We start from the raw sequence: 16927 nt of genomic DNA on the forward strand, positions 1-16927 counted from the left end.
TAATGAATTTCATCAAGTTGTCACTGTGAATACTAATTTATACTTTCTTTTGGTAATGATCCTTGATAGTCAAACATTTATTATCTACAGATGTTAAAAGTTTGAATTTTTCTATATTTGGTCTTAGTGGGTCAATTAATGATGAACTAAGATTTCTAAATGTAATCTAACTTTGGCTAAATACCTAGTGTTTTTGAAGACAAAAAAAAAAGTTTCAAATAAATAGTTTCAAATAAGTAGTTTGAAAGACTATCTCAGTATTTGTTTGGATATCAGGTAAAAGTTTGGGGACAGAGCAATTGGCAGATACGCAGCCATTTCACAAGGTGACATCATAACTTTACTTATTGATATACCATATCAGAACTTCTATTTAAGTGACTGCTATTTAGAGTGGTCACACCAGGAGAGTCTGTGATTTATTGCAAATGAAACTTCCAATGCAAAAAAACAATTTTTGGAAATTCTCTTTAGAGATAATCAGTTTTCAAGTCAAAATTCTATTTTTAATGGTTACATCTTTATTTTTTACTGTAACTGTCGCTACCTATATAGAACTTTGGATATTAATGATACCATAAAATTAATATATGTAAATTAGTCAAATCTGCATCCATATTTAAAATGACCATCAAGATTTAGGTTCAGGGTGTGGATTAAACAGACATAACAGACTATATTAGGTTGCAGTAATAATAATAAAAAGGGACCTGCTTCTCTATGTCACAGGCTTATTTCTCACTCGTATTCCATGACAAATGTGAGCTACAGATCCAGTTTACATTATCTTCACACTGGGACCCAGGTTAATGGAGCATCCTCTATCTGGGTGATTGCCATCATTGTTGACGAAGGAAAAGGGTACATACACTGCTTCTTAAATCTTCTATATATATTTAATTTGCCAATCCAAGTCACGTGACCAAGCCCAACATAAATGAGATGGGAATTAATGGTCCTCCCTCAGGAAATGGCAGCTATTTGTGACTATATTAATATTTAGTGCAGACACGATCATTAAAACTTCTCATTGTAAATGAAGATCATTTATTAGTATATCATAGGTTTATTGGGATAATAATGTAAAACCATGTACTTAAAACAACTAGCCCAGGGCCTTGTACACATTTCACATTTGATTATTATCATTTTCCTGAGACAAATTTTATCAATACAACTATGTTATATTAAATAAGTGATACAGGTGTTTCCAGAGGCATATTATTCCAATTAAGAAGATAAGTGAAAAGTTTTTCTGTAGGACTATGTACAATGCTGGCAAAATCAGTGATGGAAATTTCAGTTAAGAAGAGGTGGTCTACTTAACACAGAAGTGGGAATGAGAGGCAGAGTTATAAAGAGAATTGTGCAGGGTGCATCCAGTGCCATTTGGAGACAGGAGACGCCTCTCCATGGAGGGCAAACATGTGTCAGTGTAGCTGGAGAACACATCACCAACATTACCTGAGGAACTTTCTCACCTGATGCTTTATTCATTAATTAAGCTGTGGTTATACTTTGACCCCCAAGTAGCCTCCAGAGAGGATAAGAATGTAATGACTGATTGACCTGAACATTTTGGTCCCTGTAAACCCTTATTTATTTATTTATTTATTTATTTTTCATTTTTAAAGCCATAGTCCTTGAGCACCATACAAGTCAGGTCCCCTTTTCACTTTTTAACTTCATCTTATTCTACCCTCACCCTTGGCTACTCTGCTGTCGTTGCACTGACCTCAAATACTTTGTTCCTCTTTCTAGAATTCTCTTTTCCTAGATATTTACAAGAGTCACTCCTTTATTTCTTCAGGTCTTTATTCCAATGTTGTTTTCTCAAGGAGGCCTATTTGACCACACTATTTAAAATTGCATCCCCTTCCTCACCCATAATCACCATTATCCTGTTTTATGTTTCTCACCATAGCAAGCAGTCTCCTTCTGGCATTCTATGAGATTTACTCATTTTTCTTTTCTTTTTGTCTTTCTTCCCCATTATAAGCTTAGCTCCATTAGGGCATGGATTTTGTGTCTAGTTCAATACGGAATTCAGTGAAATCTTTTTAAGTAAATATGTCATTGTTGTGAGTGTGTGTGTGTGTGTGTGTGTTTATATTTTGATTTTCATGTCAATTTTGTTTGTTTGTGGGAACTCCCTGGCAGTCCAGTGGTTAGGATTCCACGCTTTCACTGTCGAACGTGAAGGTTCAATCCTTGGTCGGGGAACTAAGATCCTTCAAGCTGCACACACGGCCAAAAAAAAAATTGTTTTTTCATTTGCTTATTTTCCTCAGAAGTCTCTGCCCCTTCCCAAGCAAGAACGAAGCAGGTCTTGAAATCTCAGTCCTTGCAATGGTGAGACTCAGAATCTGGAATGAGGCAATTCCTCCGAGGTGTGTGTCTGAAAGGCTTGTCTTGCCTGTGTAGTCAAGGAGAATTATTTAATGAAATTTCTATTTTTTTCTATCTTCAAGCAGAGAAGTTTCCATGATAACTTAAAAAGGCATGAAGGTGTGGAGAGTGTTGAACTTCAGTTCAAAATGAGCTCCCCGTACATAATTACCAACTGTGAGAATGAAGGAAAGACTGCTGTTTGCCAACAACACAAATGGACCTTGAGAGCAGTGAGCTGAGTCAGACTGAGAAAGACAAATCCTGCATGATGTCATTTATATGTGGGACCAAAAACAAACAAACAAACAAACAAACAACTCATAGAAAAAGAGAAGAAAATGGTTGCCTGAACCAGAACCAGGGAGGTATGGGAAATAAGGAGAGGTTGGTCAAAGGGTACATATTTTCAGCTCTAAGTTAAATAAGGCCTGAGGATCTAATGTATAACATGGTAGCTAAGTTGATAATACTGTTTTGTATAATTGAAATTTGTCAAGAGAATAGGACCTAAATGTTCTCACATATACACAAAGGAAAGATAAAAATTCTGAGGTGTTGTATGGATTAATTAACTATGTGGGAGTTGCCATTTCACAATGTATATGTATATCAAATCATCACCTTTAAAAGCTTATGTTTCTTTGTCAACTCTACCTTAACAGATCTGAAAAAAATAGAAATTTTATATCAACACCATAAATGGAAAACCATTATCTTGTTCCAAAAATAAAAAGGTAACCCAAAATTAAATGCAATAAAAACAATTACCAAGACATCGAAACTTCAAATTTCTCATCTGTAAACTGTGGATCAAAATATCTATGTTATAGAACAGCTTACAGATATATAGGAAGTATATATACATTTCTAGGGGCACATAGACGATAATAAATGATATTTATAATACATTATTGTTATAATGCACATTAATTTATCTTCTTCATGGGATTAAAATATGAATGCTTTGACATTGTGTCCACGAATCCAAGCAAATCTAAAAGAAACGATAATTAGTATTTATTAGACATTTCCAAAGGCTTGTTCAAAATTTGTCTCAGTTCTTTGCCTGATTTGCCTTATATTATGCCACTTACTTCCTGCTACTCATTAATTTATCTAACACATTCTTATTGAGTATCTATTTTGTGCCAGCCATAGTTCTGGACTCCTTCCATAGTTCTCTTTGACTTGGTGCATATCATCACAGCCTACCTCCATCATAGTGTAACATAGATTTCCCAATAACTTAACAATGAGCACTGTGAATTTTGTTTGTCATGAGAAGAAATAGTACAAGAAAGTTTTGCTTTTTGTTGTCTGACCTATTGTTCTTTCCTGCTATCCAGTTGCTTGCTTTGTAGCTGCAGTAGTTTATATTTGGAATGATTTTCAATTGGCTGTTCTAAAATTAGAGTTCTTAATTTCATTAATAACATAGGCAACTCCTTTTCTAAGCAGAGTAGATGGATACCTGTGTAATTTGGGGGACTTTCCATACCCCTGCCTGGGTCAAAACCCTCTTGACCAGACTACCTCAATGCCTGTCTCTGTATTAGAGATTTTCACATCAGAAATAAAAAATCCTTTTCAGAAATAAGCCATTAAAGTATATAAATTTAGAAGCATGTTCAGTAAGATATTTACATGCACCAACACCATTATGACAAATAATATATGTAAATAAATACATCTGTATCTCTCTGTATGTATCATCTATCTGTCTAACTCTTCTCCAACCTCTGGTCCTTCCCTTCCTTACTTTCTCTCCAAGCCTTCTTCACCCAACTTCTCCCCACTGATTAGTCTTATATGTTGGAAAAGTTTCCCAAAATGACTTTTCTGATTCCTAATCCTTTTCATTTCACATGTGTTATTCTAACAAAGTACTTTATGGACCCTTTACTGCATCCTGAAATAAATGTTGTCTTCTTAGCCTCTGGGTCAACCTTGCCTTTCTTACCATTCCTCTGATGTTGTCAACAACTCTAGTCCCCTAGTTTACAAACCTGATTGAATAATAGAATCACCTGTGGAGTTTTTAAAAATATAACTTCCCAATTCTGAATCTCTGGAAAGTAGGCCTGACAAACTTCACTAAGAAAACATTTCCAACTGATTCTAAAGCACAGGTAGATGTGAAGACCACTGCTTTCATAAAAGTAGATTAGAATTAAACATTATGTTTTCTTATATCCATGTTTACTCCTGATAATTCTGCCTGGATCACTATGTCTCCATTTCTGCCTACTTGGTAATTGCAATCATTGTTGCTTTTGTTTTGGTCATCCATTTACAATGCTTGGTGTCAGTTTATTTAATTCTTGTAAAAATAAAATACAGTGTGTGTGTGTGTGTGTGTGTGTGTGTGTGTGAAAAAAAAAGAAAGCATATCAGTGGTCACTTGGGGATGTGGAGGGGTGGAATGTGGGGAAAAAAAGGGGCTTTATGAATGAGGCATAAAAACACTTGCAAGTGGTGGATATGTTCCTTTTCTTGATTGCTTTGGCAGTTCCATGGGTATATGCATATTTCAGAACTTAAATTGTGTTCTTTAAGTATGTGCAGTTTACTGTGTGTCCATTATATTTAACAGAGTCATTTTAAAAAGGCTAAGAACAGACCTTTGTCTCAACAAATAAATGTAGCAAAGAACAGAAAAATCAAGTAAAGTATGACCTCTGTCAGTTGAATTTTCCTACAGTTTATTTCCCTCAAAAAATATATCCCAGTTCTTAAAAGAGATGGGACTCTTAATAAAAGGTAAAGAAAATAAACAGCAAAGCCATCAGCAGGGGGAGCTCCAGCTAATTTTCAATTCTGAGACACTAGGTGCACGGTGCAGACATGCTAGGATGTTTGTTCTTCCTGCCCAATATTTTAGAGAGGATATTAAACACCCCCATTAAATGCCTGCAAGTGATGGCCAGAGTGGAGTTTGGAGAATGATGGCTGTGATCTTTAAGATGGTTGTGCCTTTGTAAAGAGTCTCACTCAGAATTTCCAGGGTAACTTTGGAGTCAACTTGTTTTTTTGTTTTTTGGATGATATAGATGTCTAACTCACCTCAAGAATATATCCATGTACTTGAAGTTAGGGACCAGCTGGTGTAAATTTGTGTGGTTATCTTCTGACCTAACCTTTTAGCTTCTTTTTGTTCCTTGATTGTAGTTAAGCTTCATCTTGCCTCAGGGCCTTTGTATTTGCTGTTCCCATGTTTTGGAAATATTATTTCCAGAAAAATTTTCCATAAATGATTCCTTTCTATTCTTTGGCACTCATCTATTAAAGATATTTTTTCCTTGATTGTCCTACTAGCCTAACTTAGTCCCAATTTATCAGATTACCTTACTTCTTTCACAGAATAATAATAAAAACAAACATTAAATAAATAAATAAATAAATAATAAAGCCTGCTTTTAATTCCGGTCCTACAAAAATTCTAACTTATTTAATAAATTTCCACTGATATTTCCAATAAAAATAGCTAACAACATTTAACAATTTATAGTTAAACTATATTTGCTTGAATTATTGCCTTATCTTTCATAGTTGATTATTAGTTATTTGATTACAAAGCTTATACCTATTTATTTTTACTTTATACAAAATGCAAAATACAAAACTTTTCATGTTGTCAATGATCAAATAACCTGCTTATTTCCTGTTGAATACATCCAAATAATGGTAACATTTTAAAAATGATTATAATTTACATAATAAGATAATATTTACAAATGACCTAGTAAAATTAATACAAGCACATAATAATCACATAATTAATGAAATTAGGAATCAATGAGTTTGAAAATTCAATTTGCCACTTGTAACCATTTTGAATTACAAAATAAAATAATGGAATAAGAGCCTCTTTAAACCAAGATGAGAATTTTATAACAATATATTTTATTATTATCCATACTTAAAATAATTCGACTATTATATACAATGCTTCCATTTTGGTCCTCTGGTAAATGCCATTCTTTAAGGAATAATGTAGGGAAACATACAGTCTTGTTCTTTAAAAGTAGTTCCATAAAAAATTATAAGGTGTTCAAAGAAAACAAGAGAAACTATCATCAATGGAATGAGACCTAAACATTATGCAGAAGTTGAAATTATCAGAGAGGGAATTTAACGTATGACTAATATGTAAAAATAGTGAAACAGTTGGACATATGAATAGGAAAAGAGAGAAGAAAATTATTTTTACAATATTTAAATGGAAATGCTAGATGATACAAAGATAAAACCATGTGAAATAAGGTTTGAATTTATATTCCAAATGCCATAAAACAAGTATAATTAGATTATATATTGATCTCAAGAGGCAGCCCCCCATATTATTAAATGTTGAATTGGCAGTCAATCAGTATACGATCTGTCAAGTTCTGGATTAAATAAGCACAGATTAAGCATTTAATTAACAACCATTTTGCTAATATTCTCATTGTTTGGAAAGATTTTATGGGGATATTGTGCAACCCATGTCTATTTTCAAAAGCTCTCCAAGGAACTTTTACTGATGCTTTATTTTTCTCTGTATAAATATTCTAAGATTGGACAGCGGTTTTTAAAATTCATTACAGTAGTCCTTTGAGCTTTGGGCAAAGGACAGGTATCAATAAATATTTGATGGTAAAAAATGATAAAGATAATAATGATTTCATTTGAATCTTGTCTCCCCTCATCTTTTCATACGTCTTGTATAAAAAGGATGGGGGGCAACTCTTCAGTATCAATCCAGGATTAAATGAGGGCATCCCTCTCCTAGACTTCATTACCACAAGAATGGGGCCTGACAGGAGAGTACTTCATAGTTCATTGGAAAGATCATAAAAACAATTACTATGCCATTAGAAGGAACTTTTGAAGAGGAGATTCAAAATACCCTTGACAAAATTGCTAAGACAAGCAAAAACAATATTCCAATTCATATATGTTGCTCCCTTATTGTTCTTAAGTCATACTAAATGAATAAGTCAAGAAAGGCATGTGAAATGAGGTTTGTGTTTAATTAGGAAACTAGGCTGAAAAGTGAGAAGCTGTTCAAGGTAAAGGTATGCAGTAGGTATGTAAGTGCAAAGGACTTACAGAGGACAGATTAAAAGTGGAAGATATAGAACAGAAAGTATTAGCATCCATAACAGAGCTGCTAGATAAGTTGGAGCCTGTTCTAATGTATAAACTCACCCATCATATCAGGGCTCTCTGTGTTGACTGTAACTAACATGTTAACATGTTGTCAGAACTTGTGAAATTCACACATACATAAAAGTGAAGGTGTTGTAATGTATTGACTTGCATTAATACTAATAACTTCAGGGTGTTTTGCTTCAAATAAATGCAAGAAATCTTATTTCAAAAAAATATTCAATCCTTTGCTCATGTCATGCAGAAAATAGCTCATTCTTTGATGCATCACTCACTTAACAGGTTCTGCTACAGTTAAAACAAACACACTTTTATTAATCAAGTTAATCATATATAAAATAATTTATATTTCATACCTCATTGGGCTATTTGAGAGTTAAGTGTGCTTGCACAGAGTTACTGCTGTAAACACCTTGACAGACACACTTCAGGAATGAACATTCTAGGTTTGTCTGAACAAGAGCCTCCAGCACTGCAATGTGTAGTTGGGGTTCCAGAAATCAGACAGCTGCACACCACCCTCTAACACAAAGTCTGAGAATTGAGACCATTAGAGAACTAAAGATCCATGATTAAAAATATCCAGTGACCTTGGTGCTTTCAGATTTAATATTCCAGTGTTGAGAAATTTAATTCAAAGTGCTTGTTTTAATTCTTAAATCAATAGCATAATATTTTCTTTGTATAAAAGGTATAGGCAACGGCTTATGAGCTGCATGTTCATTCACAGTTTAGTAAGACATATTCTTGTTTCTGGAGCAGCGTTTTAAAAACAATAATACATCTCTAAGTTATTTAATTTTAAAATCAAGTTAAAATGAAATGTTCAATGGTAATTATAGCACTTCCCTTCCTATTGACATTTATAATTTACAAATGAATTGGCTATGGGTTCATTTGATTTATCCTTTAACCAAGCTGTCAAGTCAATATTATCCACAGGAGACAGATGAGGCACCCTGAGAGGTGTCCTGCTGAGTGACTGTATCCTACTTTGAAATGTCGTGAAAGCAAGTTGCGAAGAGATGTCTTCTGATTTAAAACGAGTGGCCCAACGTGTTAGGTAGGAATCAGAAGAGCTTAAAGGTGTAAAGGTACAGTGGCGTGCCAGTAAATGTTTAACAACTGGCTCTCGGAAGAAAAAAGTAGGCAGAGAGGGCTTATTTATAGCATCATCTAATATCCCTGGTGCAAATAGTCTCCTTTTTTTGATATCAATGTGCCAGAATTATGCCAACCAGCTCACAAAGTTTATGATAATTTAATATTCAGCACTCGTGAGCCAGTACAAGCCGGCTTCATCACAATCCTGGGAAGGTATTGTATTTTACTGACCGTTATTTTGAGGTTGACCAGGATTTTAGAGATTTGGAAATGTATGCATAACAGGGATGGGGAAGGGCAACCCAGGTGGTCAGTTGTGGGAGCTGTGGTGTGGCAATGATATGAGAAAACATTTGCGTAATGTGTTCTGTGGCAAAGACTGTTTCTAAACAGTCACTAATATAGCACTAACCGACATAATAGGTCTGAAAATTAAAAGGTAACTTGGGGCAAGATTTTATGGCACCGTGAGTATGAAGGTGATACAAATCATGCTATTATTAACACGTATGGAGTCTCACATACTAGGCAATCACTGATAATAGGCTGTCACCAGGGTCAGAAACCACTTGTATCCTCATTTTACAGAAAATGAAACTTAGCCACAAGGATGATATGTAACCTCTTGAAAATCAGTCTGTTATTAACTGGTGGCACTGGGATACAACCCAGGTAGTCAAATATGAGAGCCTTCACTTTAAACATTCAAATAATTTTGTGTATAACATATTAGGAAGATTTCAACTTTATTCCATTAAAAAAAGAACACCACTGAAAACTATGAGCCAAGGTTAGAGACAAGGTGACATTTTATCAGTTCAGTAGTTAATCAGACCTGAATCCTGGTGATGACAGTGACAGTCAGAATAAGTGACACATCAAAAGCATCTCCATTTCTTTTGTGGTCATCATCAAATTCCTCCTCCTCCTTTCTTTACATCGTAAAACTATATTAATATTTTTTAAGAAATTTGTGGAAATGAAAGCAAACAAAAATAATCTCTCTAATCTCACAATCTTACATCTTCTTGTCATTTTAATTTTGTCCACGTGATCCATAGTTACATACATTAGCACTTTCACATACAAGAAATTTCACCATTATAACATGTGATTATTTTGTCCATTATGCTCCACGGTCTTCAGACATGTCATTTGAATGACTGCAAAATATCCTATGAAGAACATACATCATAATCTATTTAAGCATTTTCATAATAATGGTCACTTTGTTACAATATTTTACTAATAAATAACTAATGAAGATCTTTATGCATACATATGCATATATATTCCTTTTGAGTTATAGTTTTTCTTGATAATTTATACAAGGAAATAGTTCTAGGAAAAATTATTATGTCAAACAAATGAATATTTAACCTCACTCATATTTATCTCATTAGCAGGCAGTGACATGAATATTCAAGCAGCGAGACATAATTTTTCACCAAACAAATGACTATTTTTTAAAAATAACAGTAATCAGTTGTGGTAAAGATGCAGTTAAATGAGCACACTCTTATCCTCCTGGTTGGTCTGCAAATTGTTAAAACCCATCAAAATGTAGAAAACTACATAATTTAGTAAGCAATTTAGTCAAGTGTTGTAAAAAATGTATTCAGATGTGGTAAAAGGCAAACATACTCAAATGCATTATCCATGAAATTCCTCTTTAGAAATTGTTCCAAGGAAATTATCAGAAATATTTCACAATATACCTAGAAAGATGATTATTTCACGATTTTTGATAAAAGTGACAATTTAGAAAATATATAGATGTCTAAGTTTGGGATTAATTATACTCTATCTCTGTGATGAAATTTTAGGGAGGTATTAAAAACCATGCTGTAGAAAATTAATGACATGGGGGAATTTTAAGACTATATTATTGCTATAAAAATTCTGGTGACCAAATACTATGTTCTGCATAAAACTAATTATTAAACTAGCTCTAATGTTATCCAAATAATATTATAGCACTATACAACTGTTACTTCTGGTAGTGGGTATTTTGTAATCTTTCCTTTATGAGATTTTCTTTTATTTTCCTATTTCTACCTTGCACATGTATTGCTTTTTATAACAAAAATTATATTTTTATAGGTCAGACTCTTCAATTAAAAAAGTAGAGTGAATATTTTCATGTCCTTCATATATAACCAATTTGTTTCCAAAGAACCACACCGATTTCCAATGACCATTACTGCTACTTGCTTTTGCTTTAGTTCAAATTTATTGATGCATTGTTGCTTAGTCTTTTCTTTTTTAGTGTTCTTATGCCATTTAGCTTTATATGTGTTTTGCAAAAGTAGCATAGTTTGGAATTTTGTTTTGAATCTGCTCCAGCAGACTTCTTTTAAGAGGGCAATTTAAGACATTTATGCTTGTTTAAGGTTTATTATATCTGGTCCTGCATCTGACAGCATTCCTTTAATTTTTTACTCTCTCCTTCCCCCTTCTCTCACTATTTCTCATTTTTGCTGTCCAGGTCTTTCACTAATCTATGTGCTTCTTGAAAGGCAAGGACTTTATCTTTTACCTTTGCACTGGACAGAAGTGTACAACAATTTATGATTTCTGAATGAGTGAATGAATGATTTAAGAATTCAGATACTTAATTCTAGATTCTGTCACACAATTAGGATTATTATTAGAATTAAACTTTATTCACATTCACATTAAACAAATTGAATATTGGTATATTTTATTTTTTTTATATTTATTTTTTATTGGAGTGTAGTCTATTTACAATATTATATTAATTTCAGGTATACAAGGGTTGTGATTCAGTATTTATACATATTATACTTCATCAAAAGTTATTACAGGATAATGGCTATATTCCCCTGTGCTGTACAATATATCCTTGTTGCTGACCTATTTTATACACAGTAGTTTGTATCTCTTGATCCCATACTTCTATCTTGCCCTACCCCCCCCATGCATATATATATATAATTAAAGTACCAGGATTGATTTTCATCTCCATCTGAGATCTTATCAATCATATATTCTATTCACAACAAAAATTCTATTTTTCTTGATGGTTTACATCTTGTAATTAAAAACATTTTGCTATGCTTTCTAGATCTGCCCTTATTTCTGCTTCATTGATCCAGTACAATCACATTGAATTAATTTTGCCTTAGTTCACTATAAATACAATGAAAACCCATTATTTCAGTTGGAAAAGTTAGATTGGATACATAAATTTCATTAGTCATTAGATAATCACCAATCCAACGTATGTTTTTTGTAGACCCAGTCACACAATGATTTTTTTTTTTTTTTGTAATTTCAGTATGGCAAAAATGTCAAAAATTACCTTAACTTTTTTTAAAAAAAATTTGTGCACAGTGACTATATTATACTACATATAGCAATGTTCATTTCTAGTAAAACTTTACAGTGCAAATAAGCTTGTTATTTAACATTTATTGGTAATACTACACTCTTTCAAAATAATTCTTCTCTTCTAGAATTGGATTCTCCATTCTTAGGAGTTTAGAATATGTGGCTAGTTCACTCTTTGTGCACATACACATATATTTAATAGAAATAAGCTCACATATCAGGATCATTCTAAACAGTGCACTTCAAGCTTACTTAAATGATGAGTGCTTATGAACACAAATTTTGTATCAAGTGGTATTGACTCAGAATCCTGCCTCTGCTACTTCTATTAACTAGTATATGTGACCTTAATTTTGCTATACTTTATCTGTAAACTAGTCGTAACATCTACTTACATAGTGTTGCTGTAAGATTAATTAGCATGGTGCTGAAAAATGCTCTTACTTATTGTTATTTTTATAGAAAGCTACTAAATATTATTATCTAGTAATTGGGTAAGAAAAGGTAATTGGTCTCCCCTCTCGGAACAGGTGCAATCAGATGAGCCATTACAAATTGAAGTAATAAAAATCGATATTGCAGCCTTTGATTTCTGAATGTTTTGCAATTTTGAGGGTGTTATGAAAGTAATAATAAATGATGGACTTTGAAATTTTCTTCTTGTTTACATTTGATTTAGTGTGTAGGGTTCTAGATGGGAACCACTGGATGGAAGGATGTCATTTTGGACTCCTTCATATATCATATTTTATTTGAGTATTTTATTTATTCCTTCAGTATATTTTTAATTTCCAAGGGAAGGATGGCGAGAACCTTCCCACCTTAAGACAAGACCTCAAGTTTGTGATTCATTTGTCATGGATTACACAGGCTCCTACTGTCTTTTGAGAACTGAAAGAAACTCTGTAGCATAGAGAATCATAAATCAACTGATATCAGATGTTTTAGTGTAATGAAAAAAAGAATCTAGTTGGTAGCAACTGTTAGTTAACTGCTTAAATAATTTTTCATAAATGACACCCATATGTGTCTTTAAATGAGGCTTTTCCACTAGGATCTAGAGCTGTGCTGTCCAATACTGCAGCAATAGATGCAGGTAGCTATTTAAGTTTAATTAAAAGTAAATGTAATTTAAAACTTATTTCCTCAGCCACACTATCCACGTCTCAACGGCTCAATAGCCACATGTAGCTGGTGGCTACTGTAATGCACGGCACAAAATAGAACACACCCATCAACACAGAATGTTCTATTAGTACTGACAAAGCCAGTGTGCTTCAACAGAAAAAAAAAATCATGCAAAGAGTCTCTACGGACATTTTTTTTTTTTCCTACTCACACCTCACCATGAAATTTTAATGCCACAGGTATGTGTGCCATACACATAAAAGGAGTGACATACTCCACCCCCTTTGAGAGTCCATGATGTAGACCTAGGGAAAGAGAGAGGATTGATCCACAGACCAACCCCTGGAGGGGCAGAGCAGCCTATAACCATGTGTTCACATTTATAAATTCTATGAACCAGTTATTTAACTTTACCTTCCTGGAAGTGCAAATAATTGCAATTAAAATTAATATGTTGAGATAAAAGTAATTTTAAAGATTGATCTCTATTACTCTATTGCCCAAGTCTAACTATTTACCTTGAATTTTTTTTTCAATTTCTTTTGTGACAAATGGAAATTAAAAATAGTAGCTACCTTGCCATCTTTCTAACCATCCTTCTTGTGGATATCTCATAGCTAGTAGGAAGTAAATAATGGGAAGCAGAAGGAAGTAAGATAGTTCCTGTTCACCAGATCTTAAAAGACTAGTGGAAAGTTGAGATAGGACCAGGGTCTATATCTTTCACTACAAACTCCAGGACTCTTTCTTCTAAATGATATTGCTTTGATATATCAGCATGAAATGATGTGACACCCATTAGCAAGAGCCAACTGTAAAATTTTCAGTTTTATGGGCCAGTGAATGTCAGGTTGTTGGTGGCTTGAAATCAGTCATGGTGGTGGTCATATGTACACCCCAGAAATCAGAAAACACTATGAATCAGGAGTTTGACTTTTTCCCTCTGAAAGCTAGTTTTTAAACATTTGCCAGCACATCACTGTCAAACACTTTTTTCAGAAGACTAAGATTAACTTTTCAACCCAATTATTCTAATTCCAGAGCCCTCTATTAAACTTCTGGCACTTAAGGAATGGGCTGAAATGGCAAAAAACAATTTCTACGTAAACCCCAGGAATTGATGAGGCAACTTTCAGTAAGTAAGTCAGTGTTCACCAAGCATCGTTAGTGTTTGCATCTACTACTGTCTATCAGTAGAACTACCATTTGGTGCATTAATGTTAAGAGTGCTTGTCTTACAATTAACATTGAGCTAACTTTCATAAAGATAAAAATATTTGTTAGGAGGACATTATTTAAACTAAAGACTGAGACAAATGTTCCTAGTATAGGACAGTAAAGGGTCAGGGAAAATAGATGCAAGTAATACTAGATGTTCAGCCATTTTTGAGCACGTAAATCTGTCTCCTGTCCATGTGAACCATCTTTCCTTCCTATTTAAACTTTTTCCTGGACCCTCCTTTCACCTTCTAATTCTAACTGAAACCTCTCACAAGTCCACCCTGCTTTCTCTTGATGACAACATATTTTGGAAATTTTCTCCAGAGGAAGCTGTTCTGTCTTCCTTTTGGACAGTCTCGAACAGGAGAAAGAGGCTAGCAGAGGTCCTGTCCCACGTTCAGACCTTTATTCTAACACAATCATGATGGTAGTTTCTTTTGGAAGTTAATGCAGACAGGTATACCACCTTCTCCCAATCTCCTTGCCTGCTTCTTACAACAGCCATGGCTTGGGATGACTTTCATGTCAAAGTTTCAGCCTCTTTCACTTCAAATGATCTTTTGATTACAGACATCTACTCACCAGATACAAACAGATTTACACCTTATGGGACTCATCATTGTAAACTATTTTTTATAAAATACTTACTCTTTTATTGATAATTATGATGGACTCATAGCCATCCCCCTGTTGTATCCTAAATACACTGTATTTCATTCATTCTAAGATGTACATATTTGGTACATCTTTTCCCCTCTTTAGGGTGTAAAAATAAATGGTGAGTCACACAAATTAAGGCACTTAGATATGATGAAACACAGTTTATTTTATTCAATTTTCTTCCAATAGACAAATTTCTCTCTTTCTCTCATTTCTGTCTACTCTTAGTCCTTTCCTCTATGGTTCCTTCTCTCTTTCCTCCCAATCCTTTCAGAAGTATCTTGACTCTACATCCTTTTTGTACAGGTAACTCACAAATACTCACCTGTCATCATTTCTACGTTTTAAGCCTCATGCCCTCAATTTTGATGACTTACTTGAAATCCCCTACATAAATTTACTTTCAAGTTTAAAACAGTACTTTCCTCTGTCATTTCTTTCTGGTCAACATCCCACTCTCCTCATCCCCAAAAGGGAAACCTCTCTTCTCCTTTTCTGACTTTCCTTTTTTAATGTAAATTATTTGATGCTCAAAACTATAGAGGTAAATTCTATTTCTAATCCTTTCATAAGTCTGTCACATTATTCATTACATAACTATCCCTCCCTTTCCATTCTACTGTCATAAGTCCAAATCAGGTCCCTATTTACTGTATATTTAAAATCATCTGGAAGACTTCTTGGATTCTCTTCAACTTAACCTATGATTCACAGAATTTTTAAATCAATTGTCTTATAGAAGCAGTTCTTGTATAGCTATTCCCTGGCTCAAAGCCTCTCAGTGATTATCCATCACCAAGGGTAAAGGGCAGAATCCACACTTCTATTTCTGACTAGTATTGAAAAAGTAAATCAAAACTTATCCTACCAATAATGAGCTTTGTGAAAGGAAAATTAAAAACAAAAAACAAAAAACAAAACCAGCAAAGCCATTATCTAAAGCCTTTTATTAAAACATTGTGACATGAGAGAACAGCTCTAAGAAGTGTGTTCTGCAGGAAGATTAAAGATTAACGGAAATTATTTAGAGTTCAAGTTGTTCCTAGAATTGAGTACTGTTCACATTCTCAGAAGGTATAGAGAACCTGAGGATGTGTTGGTCACAGGACAAGGAAGCAGGGGCAGCCAGGATGGTGTAACAGTCCAGTAGCTGTTAGACAATTTGAGTTTAACAAGGGGGATGGAAAAGAACAATTTGGGGGCAGGCTTTTACAAGGGTAAGTGGAAAAATTTTAGTCTTATTGGATCTTTCACAGTTTGAATTCATAGTTGACATATAAAAGATGATACAATGTTATCTTTAATAGAAATATAAAAACATTTCTTAGCTTTACTACCAGTTGTTATATTTTATCAAAGAAATTGTTAACTAATATTTCAGTGATAAGAACTTTTTTAATCTAAATTGAGTTGTCTCCCTTTATTTTCATATTAATGTAATTATTTTATGATTAGGGATTGTTTAATGTGCTAGTGCAGTGCATTTGAGGGAAGTATTACAGTTTCTATATGCAGTGAATGTGAAATATATTTTAGTTTCCTATTATTTTATTCAAAATAAAATACAGTTAAATATGATTACCAATCAAAAATTAATTTATTATAGAAAACAGTTTGGGAGTTCCTCAAAAAACTAAAAATAGAACTACCGTGTGATCCAGCCATTTTATTTCTGGGTTTATATTCAAAGGGAAAAAAACACTATGTTAAGGAGATATCTCCAATCCCATGTTCATAGCATTATTATCTACAACAGCCAAGACATGAAAACAATCTAAGCATCCATCAATGGTTGAGTGGACAAAGAAGTTGTGAGGCACACACACACAAACACACACACACACACACACAACACAATGGAATATTACTCAGTCATTAAAAAGGAATGAAATCTTACCATTTGCAACAACTTGGATTG

General features: G+C 33.6%; 1 protein-coding gene across 1 annotated transcript in view; it reads right to left on the reverse strand.

Annotated features, from left to right (window-relative positions):
• EYS (eyes shut homolog) overlaps nucleotides 1–16927 on the reverse strand; it is a 1820808-nt gene that overhangs the window by 1175766 nt on the left and 628115 nt on the right. The gene's annotated exons all lie outside the window — the stretch shown is intronic.

The sequence above is a fragment of the Eschrichtius robustus genome, chromosome 9, assembly GCF_028021215.1.
Source record: "Eschrichtius robustus isolate mEscRob2 chromosome 9, mEscRob2.pri, whole genome shotgun sequence".
NCBI classification, from domain to species: domain Eukaryota; kingdom Metazoa; phylum Chordata; class Mammalia; order Artiodactyla; family Eschrichtiidae; genus Eschrichtius; species Eschrichtius robustus.